The 14,350-nt window shown below is 42.6% G+C and overlaps 1 long non-coding RNA gene across 1 annotated transcript; it reads right to left on the bottom strand.

Moving 5' to 3' along the window:
* Positions 1-1,579: 1,579 nt before the first annotated feature.
* LOC309379498 lies at positions 1,580-13,451 on the bottom strand. Its single transcript, XR_014172513.1, has 3 exons — positions 12,677-13,451; positions 9,561-10,234; positions 1,580-1,728 (listed from the first exon to the last, which is right to left on the bottom strand). It is a non-coding gene; the product is annotated as an uncharacterized lncRNA (long non-coding RNA).
* Between the last annotated feature and the right edge of the window lie 899 nt (positions 13,452-14,350).

Here is a 14,350-nt window from a genome sequence, read left to right on the forward strand (position 1 = left end):
GGATTCAAAACCAGGTCAGTAACAAATACCTGCATCTCAACTCAGGGCAAGTTTGGCTTCTTTCCAAAACAGATCCTAGAGAGACTAAGGGCAGATCCACACTACACAATGAAAGCATATTCAGTGTGCATTTGAAGCACGTTCTTTCCCCCAAAGAATCCTAGGAGCTGTCGTTTCCTACCATTTCTAGCCCCTTTAACAAACTACGATTCCCAGGACTCTGGGATAAGTAATGTGCTTTAAATGTGCATTAAATTAAAAGGCACAGTGTGGATTTACCCTAAAGATCAGCTCACACGGTCTTGTTTATGGGTGGTCCTTTCTTCCCAGCCGATTTGTGCTTTGTGCAACTGGGAGTTCTTGCACACTTGGTGTAAGTGAAATCATGCATTGACTCTTTGATTCATGTTTTGGAATGTAAAGCCGCTGATATTCCAAGCTGGGTGCAAGATCCTTGTGAACTTTCCTTAATGGAAGAAGATGCACACTACTGTGTGAAAATTATGTAACTCGGATTAGTTTTTCCAAGTGCACAATGCAGGGCTTGCTGTACTCTAATGTTTGTGCATCCAAAACTCTTGTTGTTGCTACTGAGCTGCTTTGATAGAAGCCCCTATTGGAAGTGGGATTTTTAGAAGGCTGGGTGCATATAAATGGTAAGGTCTGCACCACTGAAGCAAATAGTTCAAGTTTGATCCTTTTCTGAAAACACATTTCTGCAGAGAAAATACTGATGACTGAATGTGTGGCATCGTGGTTAGAATTAAAGACTGGAACTAGGGGGTATCAGGTTTAAATTCTCACTTGAGTATCAAGGCCATTGGGTGATTTTGGGCCAGTCTCTCTGTGTGTTTCTGAGGGGGAAGCAGGAATCTTGTATATCACCTCAATCTTCTTGGAGGAAGGGTGGATAAAAAATGTAGGGCTGTAGCCAGCTAAGTTTTACTCAGAGTAAACCCACTGAAATGAATGGAGAAAACTTGGCCATGGCTATTAATTTCAGTGGGTCAACTCTGAGTAGGGCTGGCAGTGGATACAATCCGTAAGCAGTTGATTTAAAAAGCAACCCTGAAAACAGTCTGTTTTGGAAAAGCCTTCTGCATTAGTGTTTTGTGGCATTTGCCCGTGGTTTGTGTTTAGACATGGATATTTGATTGGGAGCCTCAGCTGTTCTACTTGTGCAGTTGAGAGATTAACAAGGAGTAAAAAGAGAACTAAGATGAAAGTGATGAAAACAGGTCCTGGTTAATTTGTATTTCTTGATTGACCCTTTTTTAATATTGGACCTCATAGTATAGTAATTATCCTGAGCATGTAGAATTCAATAGAACAGAAGAAGATGTGAGTGATTTTTTAATAATGAGCTTGGGAATGTGGCTAAATATTTCTTTCTGTGATTTTCTATTAGGTGGAGTGGTAGAGGATGTTAATGATTCATGAGAGTGCCTTCACAATAGCCAGCATGCCCAATGGTCAGGGACGATGAGAGTTGTGGTCCTCCAGATGTTGTTGGAGTGCAGGCTCCCTAACCCTGGTGTAAGCAAACCATAAATTACAAGGCAATTATAAAATGTCTTGATTGTTATAAAAACGATCAAGACATGGAAACGTTTATTTCCTTGGGAAGGAGATAGGTTCTGCTGCTGAAGGTTTCACACTTTTGCTATATTTTCTTCTAACTGTTCCAAAGAAGAGGTGTTAGTCTCAGACCACAACTGCACCCGTGCACTGTAACATATGTAAAAAAAGATGTGTGAGAGAACCATCTCCATCTCTCAAACCTTGCTGCTCTTAAAGTCTTGAAATGATGAGGGGGACACCCCCCAAGATGGAGAATACCTTTTCTGCTTTGTAGTCTTTTGAATATGAGCAAAGCCTGGATTTTCCAACAGGCACTGCTGTCAGCATCATCCAATTGGCAGACGACCATAAAGAGAAGGATTGGGTCATCTTAGATGCCCAGTTAATCAGGGGTTCAGCCAGGAACACAAATGTACATAGGAGTATGCTTACTCGTGAGGGTATATTAGCAATGTGAACAAATGTATTGATCCGGGGGCTTCTACCACAATGAAATGACTGCATAACTATGACAAATAAAGATCACTGTAGCCCCTATTTCAATGATTCCTCGAATGTGATACCTATCTCCTTGCTGGCAGTTGCCAGTCGACAAAAGACTGTAGCAGGCTGCTGTGAAAGGTCACGAGTCTGCTCAGAGCTGTGAGGCCAAATAACCGAAAAGGATGTCACTTTCTGAGGCATATTCCACCCGGAAATGCCTGCACAAGCCTCACTGAAATGAACAGGAGTCAGGCATGATGATGGACTGTGCCCTATGGGTCAGAACTGTTTCCCCTGCTCTTCTGCCCTTAAATAACACCCAAACAGTGTCGCTTGTGGCTGTCAGATCACCTTGCCCTGTGCCTGCCTTTGAGTAGGAGTCAGAAAAAGATGGTACCCTAATTACCTAGTTGTTGCAGGTGCATATCCAGGGGGGTAGGGATTATACCCAACCAAGAGTGGAATATATCCTTGACTAGGGCAGGTACTGTGGAAGATGCATCTGAAAGGAGACTGCTTTTTGGTTTAGAGATCTGTCAGAGGTGGATTTAAGGGAGCATGACTGGTCCGGTCGCACTGGGCGTGAAGCCTTGGGGCCAAGGCAGGGGACTTCACATCTGTTCTCAAATTCGTGTAAGTTTGCCAGATACTACCTTGCACTTTGAATCAGCTGAAGAGGAAACAACCTGGCTGCATTTTACATTGAACGTTTAAATGGAGTCAGAGACAAATTGCCACAGAGGTATAATCAGCAAGCAAATTATGATCTGATACCCGTTAAGCTTCAGATGTAGCGGCTGGTTGATTAAATTGTGATTGACAAACTTCAAAATGACATGCTTGTCGTCGCAGAAGAGCAGTGGAAACCCCAGAGTGATTCTGAAAAGGGAAGTGACAGAGCTAGTGCTCTCTCGCTCTCTCTCTCTGATGGAAGAAAGGGGTTGAATTGCCCTGTTGAAGTCAGCATTAGTGCCTGCCTCAGAGAGTCATCAGGCAAAATGAGCAATTAATCAGTCGCCTTTTGAAAAGGGACAAGGGACCTCTCCATAGGTTTAGGAGCCAGCATTATCCAATCCCTGTCTGCATTTCAGTTGCAAGAGCACTAAAGCAGATGTCTGACAACAGGGCCACAACTACTGTAATATCCTTTCCTTTTTCGCTTCTGTTTTTTGATGGCTTGGGGGGGGTGCGTGCGTGTGCACGCGTGCACACACACACACACACACAGAGCTACTTGTTAAAAACATGAAAGCAGTTTTAACATTTTTCGGTTTAAAGACTAGTAAGCAGATTGGCACTGCTGTTTTCTGCCTTGTCTGTAAGTGTTGCTTATAGAACTTGCCATGCATACTATGGGCCTTTCCACACTTAGCATTTGCCCCACTCTTTCCAGTCACAGGTCAACACCAAGCACCATCCCACACAAGGACCAAGGTACACTTGTAGCAATAGAGCCATTTCCCCGCCTCTTTCTGTGCCTTTGATAGTGTCCTGACATACAGAGATTAAGTAGGTGAAGCTTTAACCATCATGGCCCAACCTAGAAGTGCCAGGCTGCCCCCAATATTGGGGTGAGGGCACACGTTGTGTGCGCATAGCATCAAGTGAGTGACTCACATTGTGCATGTGTAATGCCACATGCGTTGCATGCAAATGATGTTGTGTCATCTGGAAAAGGCTGAGCGCTCTGTAGGAGCTGGTTGTGAAGCTGTGACATGCAACTTGCAATGTGCATAATGCACACCAGGCCCCCTCAGCACTGAGGTGGCCAAACCCCCTTATGACAAAGATTGAGGGGACAAGAGACATGTTGGCCCCAGAGTTGGTGCACCTGGCCTGCGCGATTTTCTAAGAGAGGAAGAAGCAACACTCTTCAGAGAAGAATCTGGGTGCCATATCCCCCCCCAAAAAAATGGCAGTTACCCACAGTGCTCAGCTTAAAGAGTCCTATCCAACCATAATAAGAGGAACATGAGCAATACTCAGGAGGCGCATTATAAAATGGCTGTCTCAAGGATTATATTGTGCTATTTTATAGATATATTTATATATCATTTTTAGGCCCACAGTCCCCCAAAGTGGCGAGCAGCATATTAACGCAACAAATGATGCCATAAAACATACTATAAAATACTATAAATCAATCATCAAAACAGATTTAGAGTTGGAAAGGACTTTGGGAGTCACCTAGGTCACCCCCGGTTCAATTCAGAGACATTTGTACAGGTATTCTTTGTGCAAGTGTGATTTAAAAAAATCCTTCCTAAATAGAATGATCTTAAGATATTTACAGTCTTCTCCTTTTAACCCCATCCCATATTTTAATTTATTTAAAAAATTCTATCCTTTCAGGATAGAATTCTACATTTCAGGACAAGCTGTTTACATAAACAGATAAAATACAAACATTCAAACACCTCTTTCCAATAAAACTAAAAACATCCCACAGCTCAGCACAACAGTTATATACTTAAACAATTAAGAGTAAGTTGAACTTCTGAATCTCAAAAGATCTCATGGTCTCCTTTTAATCCAGGCAAATGGAAGACCCTTGCCAGTAGATACCACAGCTCAGCACAACAGTTATATACTTAAACAATTAAGAGTAAGTTGAACTTCTGAATCTCAAAAGATCTCATGGTCTCCTTTTAATCTGTTCCCGGGCAAATGGAAGACCCTTGCCAGTAGATACCAAAGACAAGCGCTCACACAGATGATGAAGTGTTTCATTTATTCATTTCTAAAATCAAGAGCTGTTGCTTAATTGGACTGAAGAAACAAACAAGCTCTTAGCAGCCCTTACAGCACAGGCCATGCTGAAGCTCCAGGGATGGCTTTTGGCTGTAATTGGAAAGTAGCCTACATTTCGGATTCCCATCCAAAAGGCTTTATTTCCCACTGCCAAGACAGAGCAGTGCTGCTGAACTTTCTAAATGAATGAGGCAGAGCCCAAGAGACTCTGGCCAAGGTAGATACAATACAATCTACATCTGTTCAGGCGCAGCTTCAGGCTTCATAAAAGTGTGTTATCTCCACCGAGTCTCCTTATCACTACTCTCAACTCCTGGTTTAGCAGTGGATTCATACATAGCTCAAATACATATCAAGAGGGTATTGGGGATGTAGGCATGATTTAAAAATACCTCCCCCAAGCCTTTCATTGAGAGGCTTAAGCATCTGGATGTATTTAGCTCACTTAAAACAAGGTTAAAAGGGGCTTGTTTTTGCATGTATACTGCCATGGATGCTGACTAACCATCATCTGTTAGTGTGATTGTTACCTAGTAATCCAGAGTGATGGGTTGATCAGTGGGAACTATGACCCAAGATGGTAACTAGAAATCTCTACCCAATATTTGGAATGGGATATGCACCTGTGAGGAGAATACAGAGAAACAGGTAAAGGCAGTTTGAATTTAGAGAGAACAAGACAGTGTGTATCCTGGGGGAGCTGTGAACTGGCTGAAGGTAAAGAATCTTGGGATGTAGGAGATTTCTCTGGGGATCTGGTGCCTGCTGTGAGAGAATTCATTTACTTTCCACTTTGTCCTGCTTATATATTTGTAAGTAAAAGCAAATATGACAGAAATACAAGTCTGGTGTTTAAGGGAGATAACAGAAATCACTGGGTTAAAGCTGTCAAAAAGTCCAGAGGTAGGATCTGTTAGAATTCCTGCTCCATGATTGCAGTCATGGGATTTTTATCTATCACATGACTGTGTGTGTTTTGACTCCACAGAGTGGAAAGTGACGGAGAGAGAATGTTTGTGTTACTGTATTCTGTGAAGGGGGACTATTGTCCTTTGTTCTTTCTATTTGCTATCTGATGCTAGAGAGAGAGAGGGAGCCATGTTGCAGTGCTCTGTGTGTGTTTATATGTAGATTAACCAAAATGCTGAAGTCTGTTACGCAAGCTGCAAAGACTCTGTGGATCCCTAAGTGTGCCGGTGTCTGTTGGCATTGGTCGCTGTGATGTTTGGGCTGAAGAAAGCTAATGAAGCTCCTGACCAGGAGGGAGAGAACATGCCAGTTGGGCATGTATCTCTGCCAGTGTCCTACTCAAGTGTAGGATGAGCTCCTGACAGCATCATTATCAATTTCCGATAGGGTGGAAGGTTTGCAGGCTATGAAAGGCCTGCTCACAAATTTATTGACAGCTGCACAAATTATTATAGCTAGGAAATGGAAGGGGCAAGCAGAATATGAAATGGAAGAATGGTATAAAGAGGTGTGGAATATAGCTATTAACACATGCCATCGAGGCAAGATGGGGGAATATGCAGGCACTGGCAGAGGAAGAGGAAGAGAAAGAGGAGTGCAGGAGGAGCGCACCGCCCCTGGCAGCACGATCCCGGCAGGGTGCCATTGTGGCTGCCCCCCACCCCCAGGACGCCCCACCCCCAGGATGCGTGCTACCCCCCACCCCCAGGACCCTTGCCTGCTCTCCGCCACTGTATGCATGCAAAATGATTTTGAGTAGATATGGAGGGTGTTTGTAGAATTTATACTGTTAAAACGGAAAGGGTTCAAACCATGGCAAGAGGTGTTGAAATTTTGGGAGGTTGGATAATTATAATGGAATGGTATTGGTGGTGGGGTGCACATTTTTATTCTTATTTATTTATGATTATTACTTTGTCAAAATAAAAAAAGAACTTTTAAAAAGAAAGAAATGCAAGTCTGCAGTGCACCCTAATCCAAAAGAAAGCAAAACGCCATAGCACTGCCTCCGTAATTTCTCATCAGTCAGAAGTTAATGTTTTGCACTTCCCCAAGCTGAAGAAAGTTCACAGCTTTACACCATGAATGGTGGACCTGTGGCATTTCAGATGCTGTTGCTGATTGGAGTTGTAGTCCCAAAACATCTGGCGGGCCAAGTTGGCCTATGCCTGTCCTACAGCATTCAACTCCAACTCCCATCAGCCCCATCCAGCTAGGCCGGGGGTCAGGGATGCTGGAAGCTTTGGTCCAATAGCTTCTATAGCACCATAGCTTCCCCATTCTTCTCTTAAACAATTTGTTGTTGTTTAGTCGTTTAGTCGTGTCTGACTCTTCGTGACCCCATGGACCAGAGCATGCCAGGCACTCCTGTCTTCCACTGCCTCCCGCAGTTTGGTCAGACTCATGTTTCTAGCTTCGAGGACACTGTCCAACCATCTTGTCCTCTGTCCTTCTCCTTGTGCCCTCCATCTTTTCCAACATCAGGGTCTTTTCCAGGGAGTCTTCTCTTCTCATGAGGTGGCCAAAGTATTGGAGCCTCAGCTTCATGATCTGTCCTTCCAGTGAGCACTCAGGGCTGGTTTCCTTCAGAATGGATGCATTTGATCTTCTTGCAGTCCATGGGACTCTCAAGAGTCTCCTCCAGCATCAAAAGCATCAATTCTTCGGCGATCAGCCTTCTTTATGGTCCAGCTTTCACTTCCATACATCACTACTGGGAAAACCATGGCATCTTAATTCCGGCTAGGGATTCATCCAGCCCAGCCTTTCACATGATGAATTCTGCATATAAGTTAAATAAGCAGGGAGACAATATACAGCCTTGCCGTCCTCCTTTCCCAGTTTTGAACCAGTCAGTTGTTCCACATCCAGTTCTAACTGTAGCTTCTTGTCCCACATAGAGATTTCTCAGGAGACAGATGAGGTGATCTGGCACTCCCATTTCTTTAAGAACTTGCCATAGTTTGCTGTGGTCGACACAGTCAAAGGCTTTTGCATAGTCAATGAAGCAGAAGTAGATGTCTTTCTGGAACTCTCTAGCTTTCTCCATAATCCAGCGCATGTTTGCAATTTGGTCTCTGGTTCCTCTGCCCCTACAAAATCCAGCTTGCACTTCTGGGAGTTCTCGGTCCACATACTGCTTGAGCCTGCCTTGTAGAATTTTAAGCATAACCTTGCTAGCATGTGAAATGAGTGCAATTGTGCGGTGGTTGGAGCATTCTTTGGCACTGCCCTTCTTTGGGATTGGGATGTAGACTGATCTTCTCCAATCCTCTGGCCACTGCTGAGTTTTCCAAATTTGGTGGCATATTGAGTGTAGCACCTTAACAGCATCATCTTTTAAAATTTTAAATAGTTCAGCTGGAATACCATCACTTCCACTGGCCTTCTTATTAGCAGTGCTTTCTAAGGCCCATTTGACTTCACTCTCCAGGATGTCTGGCTCAAGGTCAGAAACCACACTCCCTGGGGTGTACGAGACATCCATATCTTTCTGGTATAATTCCTCTGTGTATTCTTGCCACCTCTTCTTGATGTCTTCTGCTTCTGTTAGGTCCTTTCCACTTTTGTCTTTTATTATGGTAATCTTTGAACGAAATGTTCCTTTCATATTTCCAATTTTCTTGAACAGATCTCTGGTTCTTCCCATTCTATTGTTTTTCTCTATTTCTTTGCATTGCTCATTTAAGAAGGCCTTCTTGTCTCTCCTTGCTATTTTTTGGAAATCTGCATTCAATTTCCTGTATCTTTCACTATCTCCCTTGCATTTTGCTTGCCTTCTCTCCCCCGCTATTTGTAAGGCCTCGTTGGACAGCCACTTTGCTTTCTTGCATTTCCTTTTCATTGGGATGGTTTTAGTTGCTGCCTCCTGTATAATGTTACGAGCCTCCATCCATAGTTCTTCAGGCACTCTGTCCACCAAATCTAAATCCTTAAACCTGTTCCTCACTTCCACTGTGTATTCATAAGGGATTTGACTTAGATTGTATCTTACCGGCCCAGTGGTTTTTCCTACTTTCTTCAGTTTAAGCTTGAATTTTGCTATAAGAAGCTGATGATCTGAGCCACAGTCAGCTCCAGGTCTTGTTTTTGTTGACTGTATAGAGCTTCTCCATCTTTGGCTGCAGAGAATATAATCAATCTGATTTCGATGCTGCCCATCTGGTGATGTCCATGTGTAGAGTCATCTCTTGTGTTGTTGGAAAAGCGTGTTTGTGATGACCAGCTTGTTCTCTTGGCAGAACTCTATTAGCCTTTGCCCTGCTTCATTTTGAACTCCAAGGCCAAACTTGCCAGTTGTTCCTTTTATCTCTTGACTCCCTACTTTAGCACTCCAATCCTGGGATATTAAACAATATCCCAGGCCAAATCCCAAAACATTTGCTTTTCATAGAATTGTAGAGTTGGAAGGGACCCCGAAGGTTTGAGCTCTCCTTGTGTACATTCTCTCAAGCAAAACTGGTTTCAACTACCTTCCAGCTGGATGGGAATCAATATATGTATATTCCAACAGAACCTGAGAGCAGCCTAATGGTTTTCAATATCCGTTGTTCCCTGTTAATGCCTAGGGTTGTAGGGCAAGTCAAGACTAGACGGGTTTTTTTTCATGTTTCAGAAAACAGCAGTATGACTTGCAGCAGTATTTACATGGCGAGGTCACTGCAACCAGAAGTCATCTTGTTAAACTCGCAAATATATGGAAATTAAAAAGGATATGTTTCCCAGCCAATTTCAGTGGTCCCCAAATCCTTGCCGTGATGCTAATAGATTCCTACCTGTTCAAAAGCAAAGCTTTCAAAAAGTTTGGATGGGTTAGAAGGCAGTTGAGATCCACTTGGAGTAGCCGAGTTGAACAGAGCAGGTGGCTACCTTGGAGCCAAGGAAAGATGGAGAGAAAAGAGGTAAAGCTGTTAAGAAAGTGAAACATACAGGCAGCCCTCAACACACTGCAGAATCTCAAAGGAAGGCTTTTGGGCAGTGTTCAAAACTCCCATTGTTCTGGGCGCATTTTGCAACAGGGAATTTAATTAGTTAGTTTCTGAGTTCTGGGTGCAGTATTGCACCTAAGATTTCAGATTAAAACTGCAGAGTGGAAGGAAAGGAGGACCTTTTTCTGCCTCCCCAGTTCCAGCTACTTTCTGAAGACTGGAGAAGAGACCCTCTTAAGAATATTAGGGGGTGGGCAGGGGAAGGACAAGTGAAAAATGAACATAGTATTTTAGCTGCAGTTCATTTTCAGCTTTATATTCTTGTTATTTAAAAAGTGAACCTAGACATTCCGTAGTTGTGCCCATAACCCAGGTTTAAGGTGCCATTTAGCTCCTAGCTTTCTTTCATATCTCAGTTTCTAGCCCTGCTTTTGGGGTGTAGGTAAGGGAGGTCAGGCTGATGACTCAGCTGGGTGGAGAACCCATTTGTGCCGCTGCAGATGCATAACGAGAACCACAAGCTGAAAAAAGAAACCAGAACAACTCAAAAGAAATCATAGTTGGACTTTACACAGCAAAGCAAATTTAAGCACTAGACCAGATGATCAAAGAAATGAAATTAGGTCTTTCCTATTTGGAATTTTGCGATCACAAATAGATTTGTTTCTGAATTAGCTTCCATCTTCTATCAGGCATTATGTACACGATTCAAGAGCTGCTTCTTAAAATTTCAAAGACTGTTGTTCAACTAAAAAAAAAAATTCCTCCCAGTAGCACCTTAAAGACCAACTAAGTTAGTTAGTTAGTTACTTAGTTACTTCTTAGTTAGTTACTTCTGTTTCAGTGTATCTGAAGAAGTGTGCATGCACACGAAAGCTCATACCAAGAACTAACTTAGTTGGTCTTTAAGGTGCTACTGGAAGGAATTTTTTTGTTTTGACTATGGCAGACCAACACGGCTACCTATCTGTAACTGTTGTTCAACTAGTGCATCTTAAACTGAACATGTGTGCTACAAATGTAAATTACTGATAATATGGCTATATTTCCATTTAGAATACATATTGAACTCTGGTGGCCATAGAAAGTGTAGGATATATATTGATCTATCCAGTATCCTGGAGCTATGATTTGGTTTTTGAGACAGTCAAAACTTTTCTCTTATTTTCTTTTTGTAAAATATAAGGCCTAATGAAGCCACAGTTAAGCATCTTTTAAGAGTCATTCAATACAAATGGTTTAGGAATGAGTTTGAAAATCCATGGGACTGAAATTGGGACTGGATTGTGTCCAGACTTCTGAACACGCATACAGCCTATTGTGCCCTGAACAGATGGTGAGGACTTAACAAGCAGTATTTATACTCTGGTTTCTCTTCAGATGGTATAAATCTTTCACCTTTAACAAGTAGTATTTATTTTTCAGTTCTCATTTGTGGTCACTAAAATGAGACTTTACTTACTGTTCCTTTAATGCGTAATTGTCTCTAAAATATATGAGTTTTACTATATGCATATTTGCCAAATGTAAAACGGATGATTAAGTCCACTATCTGGAAGGGATGCAGTGACACGCAGAGAACTGAACAGAGGTGAGAGGGGGGGAAAGCTTTCCTCCCCATCATATTTGTCTCTTGGGAACTGTGGTCTATGCAAATGTTGCCATGTTTTCAGATTTACTCATTATTCATAATAATTCAAGCAAGTCGTATGAATAATCCTAGGACTGTTGTTCAGCTGTGAGGCAGCCCTTACAAATACTTCTGTGAAATGCAAAGTGTGTTGGCTGGTTTTGATCTGACTCACAAGGTGACAGTGAGGGTCTTTCTTGTACCCTCTTCTAGGTTCTCATTAAAGCTTTTTTTTGGGGGGGGTTACTGAATGTCCAGTATCTTCCAATTGTCTCAGTGAGCTTCCCATTAACCTTGGGGGCGGGGGGTGTCCAGCATCTTCTAACCTGCCCTGCCACCCTCTAGCAGTGATAGGGAACCAATTTCATCTCAAGGGCCACATTCTCTCCAGGAGCTGCTAAGAGACAAAAGTAAGTGGAATAATGGAGTGACGCCTACCTTTGTACAGTAGGCTGCCTTCTAGTGGCTGCCACACACACACACGCACACCATGCACATCATTATCCCAGCTGAAGGATGCACTTCAGCTAGGCAAAAGCAAGGAAAAGGCAGAGCAGGGGCGTAGACTGGGAGAATCCTGAGAGCCATATAGAGGAGACTAGAGGGATGCATTTGCCCTCAACCTGAAGTTCCCCTTCTGGCTGCCAGGCCACAGATTCCTCACTCCTGCTCTAGTCATGACCAGGCCAAGATAGAGAGCCAGTGTGGTGCAGTGGTTAAGAGTGTTAGTCTCGTAATCTGGGGAACCGGGTTCGCGTCTCCGCTCCTCCACATGCAGCTGCTGGGTGACCTTGGGCCAGTCACACTTCTCTGAAGTCTCTCAGCCTCACTCACCTCCCAGAGTGTTTGTTGTGGGGGAGGAAGGGAAAGGAGATTGTTAGCCGCTTTGAGACTCCTTAAAGGGAGTGAAAGGTGGATTTCAAATCCAAACTCTTCTTCTTTTTCTTCTTCTTCTAGATTATGTGCACACACAACTCACTTCCCATAGTACACAGTACATAAGCGCAATGCCACACTGTGCAATCAAGATGGTCGCATTGGTGGGGGCGTGAACTATCTTTTAGAAGCAGCAAAAACCGATGCCCCATTGATGCCACAGAGCAAGAGTAAATGGTCTTTTTAGTTCAGAGACACAGCTCTTCTTTTGCAAATCTGTTCTGTGCCCACAAAGCACTGTTAAATAATACTGATTTTGTCTAACAGTGTTTGTAAGGTGCTGTACAAAGCGTCATGGCTTCAGCCCAGAAGTATTTTATTTTATTTTAAAAGATTTATAAACATTATAAAGTATCAGAAATGTACAGAAAATGAAAAATAAGTATAAAACACTCACCAGAAGTAATGAAGTTAAAATAACAATACAATGCCAGAAGATGATCAACAGTCATTAATTAAAATGTTCAGTCATAAAAGGCTTGTGTAAATAATAAGAGTTAAGCATGAATCTGAAATGGCACACAGTTGGGGCATGCCGTATCTTAGATGGGAATAAATTCCACATTAAAGGGGCCACAACACTGAAAGCCCTGCTACTGGTAGACACAAGGTGAAGAGCCAAAACATTTGGCACCAACAGGAGGTGCTCTACCATGCATTGTAGTGGCTGGGCAGGGGTATAAAGCTGTATTTTTTGTAGCCTCATCCCAAGTTGTTAAGTATCTTGGCTAGGCTTGAATATTATGCCTCTTTACTTGTGGAATGGGGTGGGCAACATTTGCTGTTCTGCCTCCGACGGTAAAATCTCTTAAGCCAGTCCTGACTGTTTAAGGTATAAATCCTTTGGCCTGAGCCTGATATTTAAAATTCAAACCCATCTCTGTTTTTCTAGAGTCCAGTGCTGTTTACAACTGCATCACAGAAGCTCTTGTTCTGAGCTTTCGAGCGCTTGTGTGTGTTTGTGGAAGTCTAAATTTTACCTCCCCCCCTCCACTTAATTCTTTGGTGGACATTTCTAGCAGTGAGGTCCAATGGGACACAAATACAGTTGCAGCAAATCCTGCTTTTTCATTTATTCGAGCAAATACTTGAGATAATTATTTTGAAGCATTTCTCCAGCCCTGGTAGTAAACTGTATTTTTAATTGCTGCTTTCGTATGCATGCTGTTTTATTTGTTTAATAAAACTCACTTGGCTAACTAGACCCCAGAGCTCACAAGGCTTCCATCTCCTCATAAAGGAGATAAGAAATGTGAGTTTCCTTATGGAATGCACTAAAGCTCTGATTCTATTAATTTGTTTCAGTTGCGCTAGTGGTCGTCTGTTATATAATGAGGGGTGGTTTTTTTGGCTGCTTAAAAAAAACCACTCCCCAGACATGAGCTCCTTGTTTAAAATAGGATGTTCATTACTGTTTGAAGATGCTTATCTCTGTGTCCTCCATTGTCTCCCCAAAATGTTGGGTCGGTTAGTTCAGTTTAGTCTACCTCTTGAATCATAAGAGCTGCATTGCTGCCTCCACCAGTGGCCAGATAGCCCTGGAAAGCTCACAAGTGGGGATATTAAGCGATGATGTATGTCATTTATAGATATATCAGGGCTTTGCCCTGCCAGACTTAAGACTTTATTATGAATCAGCAGCATTTTGCTGGTTGAAGCAATGGCTACTTCTTGAAGACACAGACATTCTTGATCTGGAAGGATATGACAACAGTTTTGGTTGGCATGCATATCTGTGGTATGACAAGGTAAAGGTGTATAAAAGCTTTAAAAACCATATTGTCAGGAAAGCACTGTATAATGTTTGGAATAGATACAAGGATTTACTGGAAAGTAAAACCCCTAGGTGGTTGTCACCAATGGAAGCGAAAGCAGTGAAAAAACTTAATATGGACTCTAATTGGCCTAAGTATTGTGAAATTTTAGAATATGATGGTGAAAAATTGAAGCTACAAAGTTTTGAGAAGCTAAAGCATAAAGTTCGAGACTGGTTACATTATCGTCAGATAAATGAGATGTTCAAGCAGGACAGGAAACTTGGTTTTCAGAAGGAGAGGTCAAAGTTAGAAAC

This window comes from Podarcis melisellensis, assembly GCF_964234715.1.
Source record: "Podarcis melisellensis genome assembly, chromosome: 10".
Classification (NCBI taxonomy): domain Eukaryota; kingdom Metazoa; phylum Chordata; class Lepidosauria; order Squamata; family Lacertidae; genus Podarcis; species Podarcis melisellensis.